General features: G+C 42.6%; 1 protein-coding gene across 9 annotated transcripts in view; it reads right to left on the minus strand.

Moving 5' to 3' along the window:
- Window positions 1-275: 275 nt before the first annotated feature.
- BUB3 (BUB3 mitotic checkpoint protein) overlaps window positions 276-26,759 on the minus strand; it is a 105,624-nt gene continuing 79,140 nt past the window's right edge. For all 9 annotated transcript variants that reach the window (XR_012510086.1, XR_012510084.1, XR_012510085.1 and 6 more), the window contains one exon: window positions 276-1,476. The gene's annotated coding sequence lies outside the window, so the exon portion shown is untranslated. The remainder of the gene's footprint in view (window positions 1,477-26,759) is intronic.

Below are 26,759 nucleotides of genomic sequence, written 5' to 3' on the forward strand. Positions count from 1 at the left end.
GCAGCCACCTATTTCCATGAGGTTGTATAGCAATTATTACCAGTTGCAAAAGAATTTCATCACCCCAGAAAGAAACCTGTGCCCCACTGTCAGTCACTTCCCATTCCTCTCCCACTACTGGTACCTGTCAACCACTAATCTACTTTCTACCTCTATGGATTTGCCTATTCTGGGCAGTTCATATCAACGGAATCATACAACATGTGGTCTTTCGTGATTAACTTTTTCTGCTCAGCATAATGTTTTCAAGGTTCAGCCACACTGTAGCATGCATCAGTGTATCCATTACTTTTTATTGCCAAATAATAGCCCATTGTATAAATATACCATACTTTGTTTATTCTTTCATCGGTCAATGGATATTTTTTAGTTGTTTCCACTTTTTGGCCGTTACAAGTAATGCTGCCATGCCATCCATGGACACGTTTTTGTGTGGACATATTTCAGTTCTCTTGGGAATAGATCTAAGAATTGCTGGATCACGTGGGGGAATTGCTGGATCATGTGGTCACTCTAGGTTTAACATTTGAGAAACTGTCAAACTGGTTTCCAAAGCAGTTGCATTATTTTATATTTCCACCAACAGTGAACAAGAGTTCCAGTTTCTCCACGTCTCTGTCAATACCCGTCATCTTTTGGGTTTTATTTTTAATCGTAGCCATCCTAATGTGCATAGGGTGGTATCTCACTGTGGTTTGGGTTTCAGTTTCTCTAATGATCAGTAAGGTAAAGTATCTTTCCGTGTTCTTGTTGGCCATTTGTATATCTTCTTTGGAGAAATGTCTAAGTCCTTTGCTCAATTTTTAAAACAGGTTCTTTGGTTTTCTGTTGCTGAGTTGTAGGAATTTTTTATACATTCTGGATACTAGACACTTATCAGATATATGATTTGCAAATATCTTTTCCACTCAATGGGTTGTATTTTCACTTTTTTAATAGCATCTTTTAAAGAGCAAAAGTTTTTTACTTTGATGGGGTCCAATTTATTTTTTCTTTGGTTGTTTACCCTTTTGGTTTCATATCGAAGAAACCATTCCACAAATATCTGTACCTGCTTTCTCCTAAGAGTTTACAGTTTTCTGTCTTACATTTAGGTCTTTTACCCATTTTAAGTTAATCTTGCATAGGTGTGGTGTGAGGCAGAGGTCCAATTTTATCCTCTTGCCTGAGACACCCAGCTGTCCCAGCACCATCTGTTGAAAACACTGTTTTCCCCATTTGAATGTTCCTAGCACTCTTGTTAAAAGTCATTTACTCATGAATATATGAGTTTACTTCTTGACTCTCAATTCTAGTCCATTGATCTGTGTGTCTGTCCTTATGCCAGCGCCTCACTGTCTTGATTACCTGTTGCTTGGTAGTAAGTTTTAAAGTTGGGAAATATGAATCCCCCAACTTTCTTCCTTTTTCAAGATTGGTTTGGCCATCCTGGGTCTCTTGGATTCCATATGAATTTTAAGATTGGTTTGTCAATTTCTGCAAAAAAAAAAGCCAGTTGAGATTTTGATACAAATTGTGTTGAATCTATAGGTGAATTTGGAGAGTATCGCTATCTTAAAAATATTGTCTTCTAACCCATGAACACAAATATCCTTTCATTTACTTAAGTCTTCTTTAATTTATTTCAATGCTATTTTGTAGTTTTCAGTGTACATGCCTTAAATTCTTTTGTTAAATTTATTTATAAGAACATTACTCTTTTTTGATACTACAGTAGATAAACTGGTTTTCTTAATTTAATTTTTGGATTGTTCACTGCCGATATACAGAAAGATGATTTTGTGGATTCCTTACTGGTCTCCATATACAATATCATGTCATCTGCAAATAAAGATATTTTTACTCCTTCCTTTCCAGTTTGAATACTTTGTGTTTCTTTTTCTTGCCTAATTGTTCTCATTGCACTTGAAGTCTGTCCCCTCCAACTGAACTGTGAGATCCTTAAGTCAGGGGCTTTGTTTTATTCACCTCATCACATGCCCAGGCTTGGCACAGGGCCCAATCACTAACAAATGTCTGATAAATGGATGTGAGGACATAAGAGTAAGAATTTCAGTTAAAAAGTATCAAGTTTCTAAAAAGATTTCCTTGCCAAACATCAAGTGCATTTTGATGTGATAAAATAGGAAGTACCAAACACCATACACCAATATGCTGTGAAGGATTCCTGCCCCAAAATGTTCATTAGAGGTAACTTCTGGCTCACAAGAAATATAGGATATAAAGATACAAGTGAAATGACACCACAAAGAAGCAAACAGACGAATTCAGAATGGATAACATTCTGCCGGACAACTGACCATTTTCTCCAATGGGTCAGTGGCTTGTGGGGAAAAAAGTGTGCAAGTGAGACTCTTCTAGAATAAAAGATACTTAAGAGATAACTTGGAGACTCCATTATTTGCTTTAAAATATACACCCATTCAACTGTCTCCTAAAGACCCCTCTCTGTGGAAGGACTGCACTCCCAGCCCATGGAGAGCAGGATGAGCAAAGGAGAGCTGAGAAGAAGTGACATGGACACTTCCTAGATGAAGCTTGAAAAGTCTTTCATGTTCTTCCATCTCTTTTCCCAGAAATGGGCACTTCCTTCAAACTGCGCCTCAGGATAGAGAGCTGACGCCAAAGAAGCATGTGGAACATGAGCCAAAAAAACAAAACTTTGTAGTTGGAAGTCACTGAGATTTGGGGGTCATTTATTATGACAGCATAACATACCCTGAGCTGACTAACATAACAACTCCTATCAGATATTACCATAAAATTGTAGTTGCACAAAGAAAATGCCCATCATTCATAGAAATGCATATTTAAGATGGTAGGGATGAAATGTTCATGGTAGGCAAAATTCTAAGACAGCTCCCAAGATTCACACTCCCAAGTGTATCCATTCTGAACAATACCCTCCCCCTGCATGGGGGCAAAACCTGTAATATGATGGTATATTGCTCCCATGATAGGTGGTTAATCAGCTGCCTATGAGTTGATCAAAAGGAAAATTACCCTGGGTGGGCCTGACCTAATCAGATGAGCCCTTAGCCCAAGGTAAATTATCAAAGAGATTCCCCCACTGGCCTTAAAGGAGAAGCAAACAGCCATGTGGTGAGATGCCTGTGGAGAGGACCTCCTCTAGGACCTGAGGGCCTCAATCCTACAACCACAGGGAACTGAATTCTGCCAACAACCACATGAGGCTGAGGCCCCCGAGCCCCAGGTGAGATCCCAGCCTGGCTGACACGTGGACTGAAGCTTTGTGCGACCGAGCAGAGGACCCAGCTAAGTCGCGCCCAGGCTTCTAAACCACAGAGACTGTGAGATAACAAATGTGTGTTGCTTTAGCAGCTAAATCTGTGCAAATTTGTTGTACAGCAACAGAAAAGGAATACAGTGTCTGCGATTTGCTTTAAAATAATTCAGCAAAACCCAGGAAAGATCAGCAAAGCACACACACAACAAAATCATGTTAATGCTTGAATCTGAGTGCTGGGTAGGTGAGGTTCATTATAATATTCTGCCCACTCTGGTAAAGGTTTGAAATTTTTCATAATAAAAAACTTTAAGAGATGCCTCATCAGACCATTATTTTTTTTAGGTCAAGGGCCCTGACAATTCTGTTCATCGCTGTATCTCCAGCAACTAGCATGGTGCCCAGCACACAGCAGGAGCTCTGTAAATAACTGTTAGAGCAGTCCTTTGACATACGGGTATGTCACAGTTTATGAACTCACAACATCTCTTTGCAGTCAGCATCATTAACTCCATTGTACAGATGCAAGAACTGAGGCCTGGGGAATTTGTGACTAGAGCCGTGTAATAAGTAATTGATGAGGCTAGAATTCAGGTCTTCCAGTTCCTGACCCAACATCCCCTGGTCTCTCTTTGGAGTATAATATCTGCCACCCAGAGTATCTTTGGGATTTAAATAGCTGCTGTTTCATTCTGGTTTATCAGGAGAATTTACGCACACCGCCTCAGTCATATTGAGACATCCTTTAGAAAACCCAGCCAGGCAGGTTAAATGTTAATTTCCTTTCTACTGTACCATTGTCTAACCTCCTTCCATGAATCAAAGTGAGTAAAAGGTTCTTCACTTACTGACATAAAACAAATTGAACAAATTATGTTACTTAACTGAGGAAGAACTAGTCCTGCCATTGATTCCAGTCCAGCCTGAGCTGAGCTTTTGCTCCTTATTAACATTCACTTGCAAATGAGGTTTGGATTTTTTAATGTAACGTTGCATCGATCTCATTAGCATATCTGGCTGCATCACATCGGTGGACCTATTCCTCGGCACTGCTTCTAAGTAACACACCGCCCGTACCCGCTTCTTAGCAGGCTATGAATCACAATCATAACCAGGCCATGAATCAGAGCCGTGGGTGGAAGCCATTCCCAACGATGATATCAGTAACTTCGGAGAGCACGCAGGGCTCAGGGCGAGCAGGAGCCTTCCCAGGTGTTAAATAACTAGCACAGGCTGCTGCATATTTCTTTTCCTTGAAAAATGCTGATCACAGAGAGCGGGAATTTTAAGCTTTCATCCAGGGTCATTTTGGATTCAAGGGGAAGGACCTTTGGGGGACCTTGGGGGAGCCCTGTCTCTGAACCCAAGTCGTGCACAGACACACCGGTTGGTTATTGCTGGAGGGGTGACAGCTCTCTGCGTGGAGTGTATGTGAGAAGCCCCGTGCCCTCTTGGTGAGGCTGGAAGACGGGGCAAGATCTCACTGGTTTGGAGCTGGAGACTCAATGGCCCTAGGGAGGGTCATGCCCTGCCATACTCACTCCCTATTAGTGCCCCTTATTCACCTCTCTAAATCTTATTTTCTTATTTCTGCAAAATGAGGATGGCAATCATCCTTATTTTTAATCCTATTTCACAAATGGGGAAATTGAGGCTCACAGAGTAACCAGGGACTGGTAGATCCAAGCCTGGAGCCCAGATCTGCCCATCTCCACAGCCCAGGATTTTTCTCCATGGGACACTAGGTCTCAGGGACATCCTGTCTCTGGAGGAATGGATTTCTGCAGAGGAGTCAGGGAGCTAACAAATGACACTTGCAGCTCCCATCACTAACTTGCTCCCTCAACCTCTCAAAACTCTACGTGACCTGAGGAACAATCAAAGGAGGAGAACTTAAAAGCCACTTTAAATTTTCAGACCAATTCAATTTTGGAACATCACTCGTGAGGTGTAGCTTCTAGACGAAATTTCTCAATGACTAATACTCTTCTTTGTCCATTTCAGGGGAAAATGAATGTTGCTGCTAACATTTGACATCAATCGCCCAATCACATGTTGTCACATCATTACTCAGCTCCGTGACAAAGGCAGAGGAAAGAGATCGCAGCTGAAATTGTGCTGTTGGGTGAGGAACCAATTCAGGGACTCTGGAGATGATGGAAGAGGGAACAGAATGAAATTTGGCTAAAGAAGCCCCATGTGATGGGCCATGTTGAGAAGGAAATAGAATAAGAAGTTTATGCTCTATCAGGATGGCTATTTGTTTCACATATAATTTTTAAAATTCTACCTGACTATTAATTTGGTCCCAGTGTGCCACTGAAGAGCCTGTCTGTGAAGGCGACTGGCCACCAGGGCAGAAATGGTGAGACGTCCATTTCTGAAGTCATAGGTCCACCACCAACAACTTCAAAATCAGGCCTCCACATTTCCTGTTCACATGCCCATGGGGAATTATTTTTCTACTGCCAAGAGGAAGGAAAGGAATCCTCTGAATCTAAACCAAGACCAGCCCCAGAGTGCGAGGTGTGTGGAAGTTGATAATCAGAGCAGAACTGGAACCACCACGGCTCAGAGACACCTGTGAAATCTTCTTGTGCTGGGAGAACAGGTAAGAGGCTCCGAAGATCTGGAGAGGTCCTTGTGAGAGGACTAGGCCAGTGGTTTTGCTGGCTTCCGTGTATACCATTTTGCCTGTAAGTGGCTTATTTCTATAGGACCCATTTCTCCATCATGACCCAATTTTCCAATGATGTTATTAGCTTGCCACCTACATGGGCAACTTTGGCAGGAGAGAGCAGACCTATCAGAGATATTAATATTCACAGAAGAAAGCAGTCGATACTTCATTCTTTCTTCACTGTCTAAGGGAGGACACAGGGCTTTTAGACCCTTAACAAACTTAATTTTTGCCTTCCACCTGGAGCTGGGCTTCCAGATGCAAGTGCGCAGGTAACAAAGGTGGATGAGGGTAATCCCACCCTCACCCTGTGACTCCACCCCAGGGATATGCTTTTATGGCCATGTCTTTGATGACACAGCTTGGCTGGTCCCTGTGGTCCTTCCTTCATCGTCTATGTAAGTTATGCTCTATGTCACTGACTGTCGGGGGCAGTATTAATAGGGAGCAGGGACCTCACCAAGGGTTAAGGTTTTTGACATTAATTCTCATAGACATACTTCCTCTTTATAAGTCCTTTCTCCATAGGTTGCATTTTCCTGGGATGCAATCTTGACAGATAACATGGAGCCCCTCAAATGAGCAGCAGTGGTGAGAAGAGGGGGGCTGCGAAGGCAGCAGAGACCGTGAAAGTAGAAGTGGCCTGGCCTGATGACGGTCGAGGTAGGTTTGGGGCAAAGTGGTGGGAAGACCCGAAAAATAACTAAAGTCTCAAGTCTGGGGAAATGATGGTCCCATTCACAGAATAGGAAGCTAAGGAGGAGATGAAGCCGCCTGCAGAAATGGACATGGTGCTGGCGGGCATCCCAGGAGAGACCTGGCCTTGAGAGGAAAGTCTAGACAGAGCTGCGTGTGCACTGATTACGCAGTAGCTGAAGTCCTATGGTCAAGCGGGCTCACTGAGGGAGACAGGCACATGTAAATATTTACTTGGAACCATTTCTAAATCTGCACAAAGGATAAGAATTTTAATTACCCACAGAAATGAACAGAAATGTGATCAAGACCGTTAGGAAAAGGGGATCTCTTGCCTGATGCGTTCTTGTCAAAATATATATGGCCCCTTCCTCATTGCGTAATTGGGTGGGCTAACCTCCCCTCAGATCTAGAATATTGACATGAGTTGCTTATTTTCCTAACAGCTCTAAATTCAAATATGTAGGTTTGTGTTTTCCTGTAATTAGCATAACGTATCTACTCAGAATAACTACAACATCCCTTCCTGGTAATGAACAGTGATTAATTACCAATTACAGCAAGTATCCAATTTCATGCAGTTTACCACAGGTCTGTACCGCTGAGTGGCTAGCATTCTAATTGCAGACATTAAAAGTTCTAGGTAATTATTGTTGGAAGATCAGTAATATTAAACATATTGGCTGCAGCTATTATTACATTTGCTCTAAACACAACGAAGACTTAAATTTACGTCTGAACTGCCAGCCATTTCGTTGGGCTATTTCTGTGATTGTTTTGGAACAACTAGTCTTTTTTCCCCTCCTTTTCTCAGAGCCTGTTACAACAAGTCTGTTAACAGCTCTGGGCTCCCCATTTTGTAAAGCTTCCGGTAAGTGAAACAGGCTAAAAAAAATCACTAGTAGGTGCCTTTAGCAAAGTAGGGAGGTAATTATCTCATTTACAGATAACTACGTGCATTTCATTTGTCAAAGCACAAAGAGAAAACTAGCTCTAAATGACACTTTCTCGTACTCATTACATTCACTAGAGAAATATCAAATTAGGAGTTTTCAGTGCAAATGCCATCAGGAACTCTGACAGCAGCTATCAACAACAGGGACATTTAGGGTAAATGTCTTCAGGCCCAAAGAAGAAATCAAGGAAGAGTTCTGGGAGCTTGAAAAGGGTTTTTTGTTTGGGGTTTTTTTTTTTCTTTTTTCTTTTTCTTAGTGTTGTTTCATTTCAGTCCTCCAAATACCTGGGTTGTACCTCTAAGTGACTAGTTTATCTGTGAGCGTGCCAGGCATAGCTCAGGAGACTGGAGGTTCCACACAAGCCAGGCAGTCCTGGGCAGCCAAGGGTGGCCAGAATCAACAAGGAAGATGACTTAGCTACACACTGTGCTCTACAGATCAACAGAGGGAGACCAGAGAGATGGCTAAGTACCATTCAGTGAGCCCACGGATGAACTAGCATGGAAGCTAACACAAAGAAGGGTGGGGCAAACTCCATGGAGAGAGAGAATCTGGAAGTCACAGAGGAGGGGTACTTCAGCTGGGTGTTGAAGGATGAATAGGAGTTCATCGGCTGCATAGAGAAGGCAAGGAAAGGGCACACTAGTAAGGGTTCATATCCAGAGGGCATTGGGGATGCAAGCTGTTCTTGCAGTGAGAGAAGATATTTAGAGACCAGGAAGTATCCAGTTCGGTAGGTCATTAAATTTGGAATTGCTTCAGCAAGCCCCTTTTGTTGATAATAACAAAATATGATAAACTATTAAAACACTCAACACAAAAGAATTGACTAAATAAACTATGATACATACTAACAATGGGATCAAACAGAAAAAGTTAAACTGCTTAGAGAATTGTTTCAAAAGCTAGAGACAAAATTGTACAGATACATTATCTCAAATATGTAAAATCTCACAGAAGGCAGAAAATACAACACATACTAACAGAGGCTGGCCTTGGATTAAAATGAGGGCTTTTTTCCCCTCTTTTCCATACTTCTCTGTATTGTTCAGGTTTTTCAATAATGAACTTGTCTTTGTGATTTTTTTTAAGTGAAAATAAATCTGTATAATAAACGCTAGCCAGGGCACAGAAGCCAGAAGAAACACAGAAAGTGTATTTAAAGGAGCCCCCACAGGATTAAGTGGCCCAGCCCTGACAAACTTACTCAGGAAAGTAGGCAGGGATCTGAAGGCAATTCAAATCTGCAAATAGATTTTATGAATTATTGAGTATCTATTTAGATTCTGTAGTCACGAAGATTTTTTAAAACTTCCGTCTCATTAGAGCTGAATTTTGCCCCCATCCTCCTTATCTCATCACCACATGCTTGTCTTTGGCCTCTGAAGGCACCATTTTGAGACGACCCAGTTATGATGCTAATGGGAGTTGGTAGGCTTAAAGTGATGGGGTTCTCCTGGACAAGGACATCCCTCTCAACAGGTCCAAGAGCTTCCGGCTGTCATTATGAGCATTGCAGGGTGGAGCGTTATTGGTATGTTAAGCACTCTAGAGCCCTCCAGGAAGGGGTGAATTTTTTTGATATCATGTACTCATTTTGGGCACATCTACTGTGTATGTGGTTTTCCTCTTAACACACTGCATACAGCAGGCAGGTCTGCTGCAAGGGAAACCAGGGCTATAAAAACCCGATTGATTGATATGATCCATCACCATTTTTAGGGTCCGTTGCACAAACTATTTTGACAGTTGAAGCTCATAAATTAACAGGCAAGCCCAAAGTGACACAATGAAGAAGATGTCGTGGCTGCTTCAATTTAACCGCTGGGTGATTACTCAGAAACTCGGGGTGCAGAAGATGCAGAAGGCTGCCTCCCTCCTTTGTTCCTGCTTAGCCAGAAGATAAATGTCTGAAACTAAGGACCCCAGGCACTCAATAATAAAAACCTTTTAGAGAGGAGAGCCTTGCACTAGTTAAAAGAAATCTGTTCCATTTTTCTGGGGGAGAAAATGGAAGTAAGGTTTCCCAATGGCAGACATCAGCCCTTTTATTGAGACTAAAAAGTTCGAATCCACGAAGGAAGAAAAGGAAGGAAAGAGAAAGGAGGGAGGGAGGAGAGAAAGATAAGAAAGAGAGAAGGGGAGGGGACAAAAATAAAGCTAGCAGAACCATAACTTAAGGCAGCAGGAGAAATTATTGAGAAATTAAAGCGAGTGAGTGTGGAGTGAATGCAACTGGGAGGCACCCGCATACCTTCTAAGGTGCTCGCAAGATTAATAAGAAAACGTGTGGCTCCAAATCCCCCAACCAGCTATTACAGGGCTTCACAGCACTCTGTTTGCTCAAAACAAATAGTGGCTGCTGCGTTTTAATCTCTAAAGAGAAGGAAACTCATACGTGAGCGGGAGGCTTAGATCCTAAAAGGATTTTATATATATACACACAGACGTCACAGAACAGAGCCCCCCAAATGGACTTTTTGTTCACAACCAAAAGTAATTATTGCCAAAGACAAGCGATGGTTTAAGAGATCGCCCTTCCCGGGGGTGCGGTGAAAGACAGATCCAATTAGAAATAGAGTCGCAAGTTAGATCAGAACATCCATTTTGTAATTGAGTAAAATGTACTCCTCCTCCTTCTTAGGAAAGTAATTCCTCAGGAAAAAAGAAAAAAATCAAGTGAATGGAATTACCCAGGTACAAACGGTACCCTTTCAGCTGAGTAGCTATCACCCCGTATTTCAGCTGGAGCAACTTTTAAATTACTTGGAGAATTCATGGAATGTTTTTCAGTTTGACAGCTGTCGAGCCAAAAAGCATGCTGCTATGTAGGAAGCAAACCCTCCAAAGATTTATTTTTTTAATGGATTGGAAATTAAAAGGGCTTCAAAATACCCTTTAGGGACCCAGCTTGGGGATTGGACTGTGTTACAAGGAGACTTTTTCTTACAAGTGCTGAGAATTGGGACTGAAAGGGCAGGTCAGAGGCACTTGGATTGTGTCCACATGAAGCCAAAGTGAGTGTTTGAAAAGTGAAAGATGCAATCAAGCCAGTGGGTTACTGTGTCTACACAGGACCAAAACGCCGAGTTGGCTGGATGTCTTCTATCAACTCTTAAGTCAAAGACAGGGAATCAGAAAGGACCACGGAGAGAGAATCCAGTGCAGAGAAGGAAACCAGGGTACAGAATGGGGGGTGGGGGCGGAGGACTTGCCCAGGGCCCTAAGACCAAGGAAGGGACAGAGGAGAGTCAGATCCTTGGCCCAGTGATCTCAGAGGGATTCCCCAAACCACTGGACAGTGACCCCAAATCTTGCACTTTCATGGAGCTGGAGGGGCCATTGAGTTGCCAGGTTTGGCAAATAAAAAATTCAGGACGACTGATTACATTCTAAACCAAACAAGGAATACTTTCTTAGTATTAGGCTGTCCCTTGTGGTGTTTGGGGCATACTTAAACTAAAAAACTTATTCATTGAGCATCTGAAATTCAATTCCTGTAGTGTATCTGATACCGCCCTGAGGGGGGTCATTTCTTGGGGACAGGGACAGAATTCCTACAGCACTGGAGCCTAGGTAGGCACAAAGAGGCCCCCAAGTGGAGAACATTTGTCACCTAATGCGGTAGATGGAGTCAATGGCCTTAAATGGCTGCCAAAAAGATCAAGATTGGAGACAAAGAATCTGCTAAAAGAGCAAATGTCCTTAAGTTGTGGAAGGCCTGGAGGGAAAGAATGAAGCAACTTGTGTTAAGAGGTTGTACGAATCTAATGCTTTCTACAAAGTGTCCCATTTAATCTTCCCTGTCATCCCTCGGCATAGGCCTCATCACCTTCCGTGGTTATCAGAAGAGGAGACCGAGGCTCAGAGAGGGCCTTGCTGAGTGGTGGGAACAGGGCTTGTCCCAGGTCTGTGGGCTCGGAGAGCCCCGTACTTTCTAAAACGTTAACAAGAGCAGTGAACGCCTCTGGAGTATTAGATGGCATGCCAGACACTACTCTGGGCACTGGGTGAGTTTATCATAGTTCAGCTTATCAACAAACCTATATGACTGATACATTTATTCTCTTCATTGTCCAGTCTAGAAACTGCAGCACAGAGCAGTTAAGACACTTGCTTTGGGTCACACAGCCAGAACTTAGCCAGCTGTCTGAGCCACATTCTCCCTGCTCTGCAGCCTACATCACATGGCCCTGCTGCCTCCCTCTACCATAGCCCACCATCCAGACACTTGCTTCATATTTGCAGGTCATACAAACACAGGTAAGCCCCACTCAGAGCTCTGAGTAGAATGCAAAGCCGAAATGTGCATTATTGGCAGACGGCTCTGGGTTCCCGGCTGGCCCGCTGCTCTTGACTGGACTTGCAGGACAGCAGACACTCTCCTCGACTGAGAGCCAGATGTGGAGCAAAGGCACTGTGGGAGCCCACAGGCTCCCTGCAAGCAGCAGAAATTCTCTCTCGCCGGTCCTCCACTCTGGAAACGAACATTCAGGTTTGCTAGCAATTTTGACAGAACTGCAGTAAACCGTGATGTCCATTTGGTGAACATTACCCTTTAATTATTTTGCTTCTAGAACAATTTGACAATTCTCCTCATAGGAACTAAAAGCATATGCTTTGTGTCTCGAAGGTCTGCCAAACTTGACTTCTGCTTATATTTAGAGATGCCTTTCTAAGAGATCACATTTAGCAGGAATATGCTCTGAGGGGCCTTTTAAATTCCCGGTGATAATTCAACACAAAACCACAAATACTCCTTGAGGGCTCATGCGCCAAGCACTCTGCACAGACCTGGCAGGGAAGACGTAGCTGGGCCCAGCCAGGGCAGCCCTGGAGGGGTGCCATCTACAGAGGCACAGCCAGATATCCCAAAGGCGCATCACAGTCCTAGATGCCATTCTCACCCTCAGCTTCCAAAAGAACAGGAGTTAAGAGCTAAACTGTGCCATCAGATGGCTGTGGGTGTTCAAGCCTGGGGCCAGCACCACCCTCAGCTGTCTTGGGCAAGTTTCTTGCCTCCTCTAAGCCACAGTCTCTCGTTTCTTCCTCATAACACATATTGAGTGCCCAATAAATATTAACAAAAATCAATCAAGAAATAAGTCCTATCTGAACTGCAAACTCTACTGTGCTATATGAATTAGAATCACTATCCAAACATGAAAAAGTAGAGTTTACAACAGACACAGTGGAAACAATCTACCTTTTAACCAAAAAGAGTATTCCACAATATTAAGTCTATTGTGTAAAGGAGTAAGACCTATAAAAACAGTGCTGAACAGACCTGGGACAACATGTCTATATATGACATGAGAAAACATACTCATTTCTGCATAAGAAATTGCCCACAAAGAGGTCGTGATGTATGTTCGTTCTGTTTTTTCATATGTTCTTTTCACTAAATGGAATGAGGTGTGTCACCTCTGCCTGTCCCAGGTCTGCCAATGGGCGGGGGGGGGGGGGTCCTAAGACCTGCAGCCCACAGCCTCGGCCCTGCTCTGTGGTTGAGCCAGTGAGAACCAGGCCTGGCAGAGGCCTGCTCCAGAACTCTAAAGTCACCTAGTATGCTTAGTGGCCCCTCCCCAGGGCCACCCATGCCTACCTGACACCCCTTTTCCTGAGGGCTAGGGTGCAGTGCACCCCACAGAATCCCACAGGTATCAGAACACATGCCGCACACCTGGAGCCCTCCCTGGCCAGGGGGCCTGGGGCACAGAACCTTTCCTCCCTCTCTTCAGGTGTTCACCTGACTCATTTATGGGAAAGGACCTTCCACCAGGCATCTGTGTCAGTTTCCTGTGGCTCCTGCATTAATTACCGCAGACTGGGTAGCTTACAGTAAGAGAAATCTATCCTCTCACAGTTCTAGAGGCCAGAAGGCTGAAATCAAGGTGCTGGCGGGGCTGTGTCCCTATGGAGGCTGTAGGGAGTCTGTTCCTCACTTCGTCCTGCTTCTGGTGGCCGTGGGCTTTCCCTGGCTCATGACAGCATCACCCCAATCTCTGCCCCCATCTCCACACTGCCTTCTGCTCTTCTGTCTGTGTTGAATTTTCCTCTGCCCTTCTTATTAGACATGTGTATTTACAGCCCACCCAGATAATCCAGAATAATCTCCCCATCTAGAAGTCCTTAACTTAAATGCATCTGAAAAGACTCTTTTTCACCTCACACCTGTCAGGATGGCTATCATCAAAAAGCCAAGAGATAACAAACGCTGGTGAGGATGTGGAGAAAAGGCACTGCTGGTGGGAATGTAAATTGGTGCAGTCACTATAGAAATCAGTCTGGAGCAGCTTCAAAACATTAAAAAGAGAACTGCCATGGGATCCGAAAACCCCACTTTCTGGGCAAATATCCAAAGAAAACAAAGTGACTTTCTCAGAGAGACATCTGCACCCCCAAGTTCATTGTAGCATTATTTACAATAGCCAAGACATGGAAACAACCTAAGTGTCCACTGACAGATGAATGGATAAAGAAAATTGGTGTATATTTACAATGGAATACTATTCACCTATGAAAAAAGAAAGAAGGAAATCCTACTAACTGTGGCAATATGGATGGACCTTGAGGGTATTAGGCTCAGTAAAATAAATCAGACAGAGAAAGACAAATACTGTATGATCTCACTTATACACGGAATCTTAAAACACAAAATTCAGAGAAATAGAGAATAGATTAGTAGTTGCCAGAGGTAGTGGGTGGAGGGTGGGGGAAGTAAGCAGAGGTGATCAAAAAGTGCAAACTTCCAGTTATAAGACGAGCAAATTCTGAGGATTAATGTACAGTGTGGTGACTATAGCTAATAATATTGTATTACATATTTGAAAATTACTGAGAGTAGATACTAAAATTTCTTATCACAAGGGAAAAATTTTTTGTTAACTATGTGAGGTGATGGATATTAACTAAACTTAATGGTAATCATTTCACAATACGTACATATATCAAGTCATTATGTTGTGCACTTTAAACTTATACAAATTTTATATGTCAATTATATCTCAATAAAACTGAGAGGTAAAGATCCTTTTTCTCTACAAGGTAACATTCACAGATTACTGGGGTTGGTTTCAGGACCCTCCACAGATACCAAAATCCAAGGATGCTCAAGTCCTTTATATAAAATGATGTAATATTTGCATACAACCTACGCACCCTCTATTATACTTTAAATAATCCTAGATTACTTATAATACCTAATACAATGTAAATACTATGTAAATAGTTATAAACATAAATACTATGTGAATAGTTGTAAATACAGTGTAAGTGCTATGTAAATAGTTGACAGAGCATGGCAAATTCAAGTTTTGCTTTTTGGAACGCTGTGGAATTTTTTTTTTCATATATTTTGGATCCACCGCTGGTTGACTCCATGGATGCAGAACCCCAGGAATATGGAGGGCCAACTGTATCTTTAGGGAGCATTATTCAGCCCATGACAGCATCCCTCCTCTCATGGCTCTGAGGGCAGACCTGGGAAAGATGTTTCCTCGATCTCAGGCCAGCCACCTCTGCAGTCACTTCTCCCTTGTGATTTTGTGCAAAGCACAACTTTCCTAAGTGGTCGTTAACTACGTGGATGCCTGGTGGTATAAGTATATTGGCACAGTCACAACCCCACAATCACAGGAAATTCAGAACATGCTCTGCTGTTCTGAGCCCCAGAATCAGGCTGCAATCCCACCCCCGTCCTCTAGATAATTAAGAGGAATCCATTGAACCTGTAGAGGATAAACAATGCCGAATATGAATGGGCCACCTCCCTCTGCCTCAGGCAGTGAGTTGAGTGTCTTATCAGCATCACCTTATGGACCCACACAAGCCCTGCTGAGAACATAGAAGCTATTCTTATCTGCATTTTACAGACTTTTTTTAATGGCTTAACAAAACAAATTAGATTGCTCCAGGGTCAGGACTTGAACCCTAAAGCTTGGAGAGAAAGGGACCAAAGGGATGCTTTCCAGGCTGATACCTTTGGAAAATGCTCTAAAGAAGCCCCGTCTCCCTCCACTCCTGCAGATCCTCTCTCTGGGAAGGTTTTCACCTCTGAAACATCTGCTGAACTTTGATCTGACAAATCGTTCCAGAAAGAGAAGCCTGTGTTCAGAAGCCACAAGTGGGATGGATGAGGAAACAGGGATTACCATGGCCCGCCCATCCGCCATCCCAGTTCCACCCCTGCCCTCCCCAAAGCTGTGTGTGTGTGCGTGAGTGCAGGTCCTCAGAAGATGATGGACCCCTCCTTCTCCATATGCATTTATGAGCCTGCATTTGGAACCAGCCCAACCTGAATCCCTACCCAGCCCAGCAGTGCAGGCGAAACCCTTCAAGCTTATCTCACAGAAAGACCTCATCCATCAGCCCAGTTTGGGATTGGCTCCTAAAGGTGAAAGAAGCAAACTGTGTATGTTGGATGGCAGAGGTTGGGGTGGGGAGGGGTCCTGGAATAGCCACAAAACTAATTTTAATTCTTTTTTATTAACCAAATCCAGGTGCATTGTTAATAGTTGTCAAATGGATTTTTTTCCTTCCACCTTGCAAATTTGGGCACTTAAAGTTGACCCACAGCCATCCCCCTAACAAGAAGCCCCTTGGATGTCCCCAAGCTCTAAGCTTGGCATCAGATCCCCACAATCCACACCCTCACAGCTCCCCTGCTCCCTCCTGCAGCTGCCAGCTCCCTCCCTTCCCAGCAGCAGCAGCAGCAACTACCCAGCCGTAATTGCTAAAGAAGAAGGGCTGCTTGTTTGCCGCCTCATCCGGGAATGATTAAAGGTAGAAGTTTTTCAGACATTAGCGACAGAAAGAGTATAGTTAAAGCTGCTTTAAAAAGGGAGAGGCGTCTAAAGAGATGGTACTCAAAGCACTATTAAAAGCATCATGCCTGTTAAAACCGGTAAAAAGGCTGGGAATCGGCGAGGGAAAGGCAGCTTCCTCTCCAATTACTGTGAGGGGCACACACCTTGAAGATCTCTTTGAATTGTGGCCGCCAGCCCCTGCCCCCTCCCCTCCCCTGCCGCCCCCTCTGCAGGGCCATTCAGCGGTACATTAGGGAGGAGGCGCAGGGTGACAATGCTCCCCCAAGTTCACTTCTCGCTTGTTACAGGCGACCCATTTAGAGCTGAATGACTATGTTCAGAGACAGCTCTAAATGACACCCTCCACCTCTTCACGAAGCCACTTGGTTTTGTCTTTTTTTTTTTTTTTTTATCCTGGAGAAATAATTGATACACCGAATGGCTGTCCACCTTAAAGCAGGGAGCCTCCCTGCCACCTGGTTAAAATCCCTCCTCCTCTCCCCACCTCCCTACATCCATTTTGCTCTGTGCTGTTTAAACAATACTTCATCAAACGCAGCCTAGAGCAAATAAGAAAGCTCAGTAGAGTAAATAAAAAGTCAAAAAAAAAATCACCGGCTGGAGGGTAAGTACTTTTATTCCTGTACTTTCATTGCCTGGGGAATTATTATTCCACTGCCCGATCTGGGAGGGAGGGAGGCCGGGGAGGACTGTGTTATTCACAAAATGGATTGCTTCTCTCCCTTTTCACTCCTCTGGCTCTCGAGAGCCCACTGATTACAACCAAGTGTGGCCATCCATTCCGTCTTATTGACAAAGGTCCTTAATTACCGCGGCAGCAGTAATACCTGCTATTAAATTCTGCTAAACAGAGGCCGCAAATTAGCTGTGGATCTCAGGCACCTTTTGTGTGTGATTACGGGGAGTGGGACTGACTGGGAGGCCGGATAACTGACCCCAGCCAGAGCAGCAGGGAAACCTTTGTTTATCACCTGCGGTGGGGGCCAAAATGTGAAATTAAAAGCTCTCCATCAGCTGAAGGCCTTTGGAAGGCCCAGGGGAAGAAGAAAGGAGAAAAAAAAAAAAAAGCAACAGGCCAAGCAAACTGTGCTTACCGGTATTTATAAGCAGGTTTCTCAACCGCAGTTTACACTGACAGTTGATTAACCGAAAGCTCCGCTAATTCTGTGGGTAAGTAATGCAAAGTCCAAAATGGCAAAAATTTAGGCCACGTTTTAAGGTATATTCTATATTTCATGGAGGCCTTTAACCTGCATTTAAGAGCCTGTTTAATGCAATTGCAAACCATAAACACCTGTCACTTCCATTCTGAACTTTTCACATCGCTCCTTCCGGAGACCCTGGATTAATGAAAACCATTCCAAACATGGTTGCTCTCATCTGCAGCCGCCAGATTTATAAATTCAATCCTGACGCCTACTTGGTGTTTCATTGAAGGCAATTACTTTGGGGGAGATTACATTTAAATATATTCAACTTTCTTTTCCATTAAGGGAGAGGTGGGTTAGCTGCCCCGAGCTTGCAGCGAACAATGAGTGGTCAGAATGCAATAACTTAACACAAAATGCTTAACATCAAGATAATTAAATTTCATTAAGGTTTTAATCACTCTGAATGGAGGCTATTAAAATTCATGGGGTTCCTGGCACACTACAGACAATGGGCCCAGGGCCCAGAACAAGTCTGAAAAGCCCACTTCTAGCCTTGTCCCAGGAAACAAGTAACTGGGGGCAGTAAGCTTTTCCTCCAACTGCCCATGGGCAATAACCAGTTCTTGGACAGACTCTGAGGGCCTCTCGAAGATGCGGTGCCCCAATGCTAGCCAAGTATTAAACTGGCTCTGTCTCCCCACCTGTCTCCATGCCTCTTGTTAGTACCCAATACAAAATGTGCACCTTCCACTCATGAAAGCACAGAAATCTTTAGATGGATGTCATTCGGCCCCATGCCGCCCTTGCACAGGTGAGGTGAAGTTTGAGGCTGAGGGTAATAAACACCTTGCTCAGGTCAGGACTCAAACACTGCCTCCTCTGGAAGCCTTTCCTGTCTCTAGGCAAACCAAGGTGCTCTCACTCTCAGCACTGAGGAGAGAGGGCTATCCTGAAGTTATTATCTTATTACACAGTAATTATTTGTGACACTCTTCCCATAAAACACTGAGTCCCATGAAGGGAGAGATAGTGTCTTTCTCATATCTGGTTTTCTAGTCACTAGTAACTGTGGGTGTTTGGTAATGATGGATAGATGGATGGATGGACAAACAGATGAATAGCAGATGGATGGATGGATGATGAATGGACAGGTGAATAGATGCTTGAACGGATAGATGGACAGATGGATGGATGGATGGACAGGTGAATAGATGCTTGAACGGATAGATGGACAGATGGATGGATGGACGGACAGATGTATAGATGGATGAATGGACAGGTAGATGAATTTTTAGGTGGATGGACAGACAGATGAATTGATGGAAGACTAGATGGACGTTTGTAGATAGATAAATGGCTGAATAGACAGATGGATAGACAAATGAATGCACAGCTAGACGGTTGGGCACAATTGACCTAAGGTCACAATGAAGCAAAGCCCAGGCCTCTTGGCTCCCTTCCTCTTTTCACTACAGTTGCCTCTTTTGCACACATAGCTCAGCTCAACCTCTATCCTTGGACTGAAATAATCTTTTATTGCCCTTCCTGTCCATACCAGGTCCTTGGATCCTTTCCAGAAGCTCCCAGAGATTCCTTTTTTCATCATGGTGATTGACTTTCTCTCCCCCTTCACACACTCTTATTGATTCATTCATCGACTTACTCAGCATTTTCTCTGTTAGGAACAGTTCCTCTTATGGAGTATTGAGAGGTTCCAGTCTCTGGCCTCCGATACTTTCAGTCTAGGAAACCAGTCTAACCCTCATGGCAGAGCAGGCCAGACTGAGGGCAATAAACTAGCTAATAACAGGATGAAATCTGCCTGCTTTCCTCACACATAGGACGGGGCCCCACCAGATACTCTGGTTCAAATTCCTCCAGGCAAAATGATGCCTAACTGAAAACACCTGTTTGAATGTAGTCTTTCATTCATTTGTCTCACCAACTAATCTCCTCTTACCAGGCAAGAAGCCTCCTTTGACATGGGCACCAAGCAAAAAGTGGAGAAGGTTTACAATTTTAACATGGCAAATGCTCGGAAAGAGTTTAAGGAATATGGAGGACCTGCCCTGGGAACCAGAGCAGCGAGTCTTGAGGGGAGGTAGGAATTTGGTAGGCAGAGTTGAGAAGTCCTATCCCAGCAGAGGGCCACAGCAAGCTGGAAAAGCCTAGAAAGTGTCCACAGAGGAGAGGTAAAGCCACAGAGCTATCGCAGGTAATGCTCAAAACCGGTGGACCAGGAGTCCTGGTACAACTGTCCTTGGTCGGTCCTTGGTCCCCGTGTGGTCCTACATGTCAGGGGTTATTGGCATGGCCTCTGAGGGGAACGGTGTCACAAGGCCAGGGAACAGCTACAGCAAAGGCGGAAAGAAACAAAAGAGCTTGGGGCATCTGGGCTGCCAGCTGCGGAGGGTGAAAGAGGAAAAGGCCATCAAGTCCCATCGGAGGGCCTGGGTACCAGGCCTGGAAACTGGGCTCGATTCTTCAGAAAACTCACCAAAGGGTTTTTAGCAGAGGGGGTGACAGGATCAGGTCTCCATTTAGAAAACTTAACAAGAGTTTTCATTTTGGCCTATTCATTTAGAATTTGTAAATATGGGAGAAATCAGAGGAAAGAAGACCAGTCAGGATTTAGTTATCCAGGTTAGAGATGATTTCCAAAAACTCTTCTTCAAAAAAAGTTTTAAAAGTTCCATACCTACAGGGCACACGCTGGCAGGTTAAGGGGGACAAGACAACAGCAGGTAACACCAAAACCTGTTCTCAGTACATGAATCATCTGGGAGCCGCCACTCTTACCAGCACACAAGGCGCATCAGCATCCAAGCTGAGCTGACCGTGCGTCATAGAAAAGCGCAACACACTGTTTTCCATCCTCCACCATCTGGGCTAATTCCAGTCTAACGTGATTGCTGTCACAAAACCACAGACAGCAGAGCCCAGAATTTAGAAATATCTAGAGTTCCAGAAGAGAAACGAAAGGCCCACCCACTTGAAAGGGGAAAGGTTGGCTCTAGGTCCTTTCAGAAATTATCAGAAGGCACTGATAACACCATTCATAGGGCAACTAGGAATCTGAAAGGAAGTTAAACAATATTGACTAAAGGATTCTCCTAATTATCCCATTAGGGGTAATCCTGGTTTCTTTTCTCTTCATGATCTATTCTACCCAGAAACCTGCCTGATACACCACGTTTTGTGGTGTGTTTGGAGTTTGACTTTGGAATGAGGCCAAAAGGATCGTTTAGTGATTTTTTTTTCCTCTGCTCAGGCCTACACTGCAGAAATATGTAGCCCATTGCCCTGGGTCCTCACATCTGAGACAGAGACAGAAACTTTGCATAACTGGTATACCCCATTCTGAGTAATACTCACAAACTCAATTTGGTTACAGATAAAATTTTAGTTTCAACACATTAAGAGAAGTCCATCCTTAAAGGGTATTTTTACATAGCAAATGATCTTTTCACTCCCAATTTCCATTTTACTTCTCTACCTTGGTATAACTTTTACAAAAATACGCATTGAGTTTCCTCCAGCAACATGGAGACATGAGATTCTGTAGAATCCCCTCCCACTCATTATACATAGAAATATATACATCAAATGTAACCAAAAAATGTAGTACACAGAAAGGCTGTAAAGAAAGAAAGGGAAATCTCCAGGTACCAGAATTAAAGAGGGCCTTCAAAACCAGAGTGGTAAACAAAGAAGCTGAAAACGTGATGCCCAAGAGGGGATCAGATCCAGACACAGGTTCCACCGCTCAGGGCTGTAGGCAGAACACCAGAGGAGGACAGGAATCTGGGCCTTGGCCCGCAGTGGGAAGGAATCCCACACCGAGAGACAGCATAATAGAAAGGCCTCAAAAGGCTGCCCCCTCCATCAAAATGTGGCTAGAAAATTCCACCTTAGGAAGAATCAGAGAAATAGTGTCATCTGATGAGGTTCTAGGTGGGGGAAAAGTAACCCCCCCAAACATCCAAGAAGTAGAAACCCCAACATGCTTAAATGAGGGGTCCAAATTTGTACTTTCCATGTGCTACAGGAATCTCAAGATACAAATTAATGTTGTAACTGCTCCCAGTAACTAAAGCAGTGTTACAATATACTCTGTCGATGATGCTGATGTGGTGGGGAACAGGCAGGCTCCTACGTTGCAGGTGATTACAGGGGTGCACAATGAGAAGTCACCAGGGAGGGGAATTTGGCACTGTCTAATAAATTTACTCTGCAGTTACCCTTTAACCCAGAAATCCATTTTTAAAAATCTATCCCAAAGATACACTGGCAAAAATGCAAAGCCATGTAATCACAAGCCTATTGATTTCAGCATTGATTATAATAGCCAAGTGACGCAAATAGCCCAAATACCCAGCTCTCAGGACAGCATCGCAGTGCAGTACCAAGCACACTAAAAGATACGTATCTTTTGTCTAAGAAAAGAAAAAGTATGTTCTCTTTCTTCCCAGAAGAAAGGAAGTTGTTTATAATTTCAAAAGGAAACAGCTGAAGTATAAGCCAAAAACTAATGAAAATGATTATAATTCATTAGGAAGAAAGAAACAGAATAGGAAAGGATGGAAGCAAGACTTCTGTGGATATATCTATTATATATAATTAAAATATATATTATGTTAGTACATATTACACATAGTTTTTTAGTTTAGGATCTTATGTTTCTTTTCTTAAAAAAAAATTCTAAAATTTGAAAGCATGTTGAAATGAATGAATCTAACTATATATCAAGTTGGTGTTATAGATACACAAAGGGAAAAAATTTACTTTGATTGATGTTAAAGCACTGTGTTTGATTGTATATACCTAATGGGATATAATCTAAGAACAACAACGGGGGAAAAATCTGAAACTGCATTCAGCATCTTATCATATGTATGTTGGTATTACTATTTTGAAGCCACTATAGACATATTCTAGAATAAAATAATATGTTAACTCAACAGAACCAAGATTTTCATTATAAAAGATATACAAGTGTAAAGTCAAAGGAGTAAAAACACTGATTAAAAATATCAGTATGAGTTTATAATTTTTCTCTTTAAAAATATATATATATGTTAGCTCTGTTTACCAAAAAGCCTGGAACAGTGATAATCCACCAGCAGTGAGCACACAAGTACCCAGATTGTAGTGTCTGAAGCCCATGCCCCAGAAGAACCAGGTCTCATTGGAAAAGTGGCTGATTTCGGGAATGAGTAGTGTGATATTGTGATTTATAAAATATATATAAATATATATAAATATATATTATCTCATCCCCATTTCTGGCACAGAGCTCCTAAAACCCTTAGAATTTCCTAAGTGATAAGAATGACCAAGATGAAAGGAGTATCTTCTATTATTCTTAACAAAACCCTTTCAACCACACCTAAGCTTATGTTAATAAGGTGATTTTTGAAAGCCCCTAGATAACCACAGAATGGTGGCCTGTTGCCAGGGGAACTATCTGATTAGAGAAGCTGGAACTTTCAGCCTTACCCCAAATTCTAGGGAGGGGAGAGGGGCTGGAGGTTGAATTAATACCCAATGGCCAATCATGCCTACAAAAGAAGCCTCCATAAAAATCCCTTAAGTGCAGGGTTTGGTAAGCTTCTTGGTTGGTGAACACACGAAGGTGCTGGGCGGTAGGGGAGGGTTGGGCATGCAGAGGGTGGTCTGCCTGCCCAAAGAGGACATGGAAGCTTCACACCCCTTCCTCCATATACTGCCCTATGTATCTCTTTCATCCAGCTATTCCTGAACTGTATCCTTTATAATAAACTGATAAACATAAATGTTTCCCAGAGTTCTATGAGCCAGTCTAGTAAATACTGAACATGAGGAGGGGTGATGGGAACCTCCAATTTATAGTCAATCAGAAGCACAGGTGAAACCTGGACTTGCAATTGGTATCTGAAGGGGGAGAGAAGAAGGGCAGTCTTTTGGGACTGAGCTTTTAACCTGGGAGATCTGATGCTATCTCCAGGTAGACAGTGTCAGAATTGAATTAAACTGTAGGACACTCAGATGGTATCCACAGAGAACTGGAAAATTGCTTGGTGTTTGCTGTTCAGAAGTGAAGTTCTGAGAGCAGAGTGGTGAGTAAAAAAGAGAAAAGGAGCTTCTTCCCGTCAGGTAGGAAATGTACAAGATTAGTCTGGGACACTAATAAAAGTGTCAGAAATAAAAGAAGTGATAAAAGTCTACTGGAACGCTGTCACAGGACACAAGAACCAACTTTAGAAGCTGTAAAAAAAAGTTGGTTGAAAAAAAACCCAAACACCTCATTGGTCACCTTTATGGGATACTGGTACACTAACTCATTATTCTGAAATTGGTAAATAAACAGAAAATATCAAAAAGTCACCATTTTATGACCTACAATGAAATATAGGCATACCTCAGAGATACTGTAAATTTAGATCCAGACCACCACCATAAAGCAAATATTGCAATAAAGTGAGTCATATGAATTTTTTTGTTTTGCCAGTACTGTAGTCTATTAAGTGTGCAGTGCAGTTGTATCCAGAAAACAATGTACATACTTTAAATTACAAAAGAATAAAAAACTTACAATAGCAACATCAAAGACAACTGGTCACAGATCACCATAACAAATATAATAAAAATGAAAAAGTTGGAAATGTTTTGAGAATTACCAAAATGTAATGCAGAGATACAAAGTGAGCAAATGCTTTTGAAAAACGGCACCAGTAGACTTGCTCAGCACAGGGTTGCTACAAAACTTCAATTTGTAAAAAAACACAATATCTGGAAGTGCAATAAAGCAAGGCATAATAAAATGAGGTCTTCCTGTAATGGATCTAGACAAAGAGCATCAGTCAATAATGAAAGCACCAAGAGAGTGCACCCATGTTCATAGCAGCAGTATTCACAATAGCCAAAAGCAATCCCAGTGTCCGTAAACAGATGAACAGATAGGCGAAATGTGACCTATCTCTACAATGGAATATTATTCAGCCATATAAAGGAAGGAAATTCTGACACATGCTACAATACAGATGAACCCAGGGGACATTATGCTAGAGGAAATAAGCCAGTCCAAAAGGACAAATACTGAGTGATTCCACTTACATACGGTGCCCAGAAGAGGCAAATTCATAGAGACAGAAAGGAGAATGGTGGTTGCCAGGAGCCGGGGGAGGAAAAATGGGGAGTTACTGTTTAATGAGTACAGAGTTTCAGTTTCAGATGATGAAGAAGTTCTGGAAATGGAGAGAGCAATGACTACACAGCATTGTGAATCTGCTTAATGCCACACAACTGTACACTTAAAAATGGTTAAAATGACAGGTTTTATGTTATGCATATTTTACCATAATTTTTACAAAGCATTACATGAAAAGTTGATGGAGAGGTTCATAATGAGAAATGTAGCTGATACCACCTGAACCCTGATCAATCTTAGTATCAATAAAACTGTGGGACACCAGACATTTCTGTGCCTCGTGGTGTGATGCAATCAGTACATGGCAACATCTCGGAAGGGCTGTTACCCAAAAAGTCCTGAATTTCAAGTAGTCACTGAATTGAAACAAGAGTTTATAATACCTCAGGGCATAGAAGAACAAATCATAGGACATCAAGTAAAAGCAACCAGCTAAGTCCAGGCCATGGGGCATTTTACATTTTTTTCAAAATACAAGTATGATATGCAGACCTTATTTGGCCACTTATTCAACCAAATCATCTGTAAAAAGAGATTTTTGAGACAACAGGGGAAATTTAAGTATGGAAGGGATAGATGATCATATTAAGAAATTATTGCTAATTTTGTTTGCTAATAATGGCATGGTGGTTATATTAAGGAGAAAAAGTTCTTATCAACTAAGGTATTTCTAAGTGGTGACACGTGATATCTGGGGTTTGCTATAAAATATTCCATAATGATAATAACAATGGTAATAATGGGACAGATAAAATAACATTGCCAAAGCGTTCATTGTTACTGCTGGATACGTGTAAAGTTTTAATGACCTCATAGTTTAGAAGAAGGATAAAGATACTGAGAAACTTTATTATTTGTTAATATAAATATGCATGTTAAAATGTTAAGGGTAGCCATCAAACAAATGGAAATAACACGTCACTTCCAAATTTTGATTAATTCAATGATGGGTAGTTAGGGAAAGTATTCAGAAGTAAACCCAGGTAGAACAAAATCTCAAGTAAGGAACTGGGAAAGGATTATTCTGTATACAAACTGTGATAAAACAATCAACTTGACTTTGAACTTGAAACATTCCACAAGCCCAGAAATAATTCGTAAAGAATTGAGCTGGCCCTTTCTCTGACGGTGCCTTTTTGACCATAGGCCATAAGGTGCCCCTGAAATTGTGGGCTCAGGGTCTGCACTTACACTAGAATCAGCACACCCCCAACCAGCCAGCAATGGGCCCCTGCCCACCAGATCAGCCCACAGCGCCCATTTAGACTTCGCCAAATCACGGCCACGCATGTTTTGGCACACCAAAGCACTCAGCCCTTAGGACTTTGGTTAGGGTTGTAGCTATGGCAACCCATTTGGCAACTCTACAGCCTCAGTCTTACCAACTCCACTTCTCAAATGAGAAAACTGGGGCATAATGTGGGACAGAATTTGTCCACAGTGACACAGCCAGGGGGTGGTAGAGTTAGAATTCTCTGATTGAACAGGTCAAAAGCGTCAGATCGGATGTTTCAGATCAGATGTTGAGAAGCCCGTGTCTGTCCAACAAACTCAACCCTGAAGGTGAAATCTTAATAATGAGAAAGAAAGCAAAGTGACAAGACTGTAAGGGTTTCACTACTTGGGACCCACGAGCCTGTGCTGAATAGCAATGGTGCTTTGCTGGTGCAAATTACAAAGTAACAAAAAAGGCATGGTGTAGAGGTTGCAATTTGAATTTATAGTATCAAAACAGTAGAGTATTTTGTTGTTTTACAAGTTTTCACTGAACACATAGGGATGGGGAAACTTCAAATACCCTGACATAGGATGGAAGCCTATATGTAGATGTTTCAATTCATTCTCAGAAGAAGACGGGATAAAAATTATGAACAAGAACAAAGTATATATATATACATATATATATATGTATGTATATGTGTGTGTATATACATATGACTGTATATATATACATGTGTGTATATATACACATATATAACAATTCTGGATAATCATCTGATTGAGAAGCTGTA

The sequence above is a fragment of the Camelus bactrianus genome, chromosome 11 (genome assembly GCF_048773025.1).
Source record: "Camelus bactrianus isolate YW-2024 breed Bactrian camel chromosome 11, ASM4877302v1, whole genome shotgun sequence".
In the NCBI taxonomy this organism is placed as follows: Eukaryota; Metazoa; Chordata; class Mammalia; order Artiodactyla; family Camelidae; genus Camelus; species Camelus bactrianus.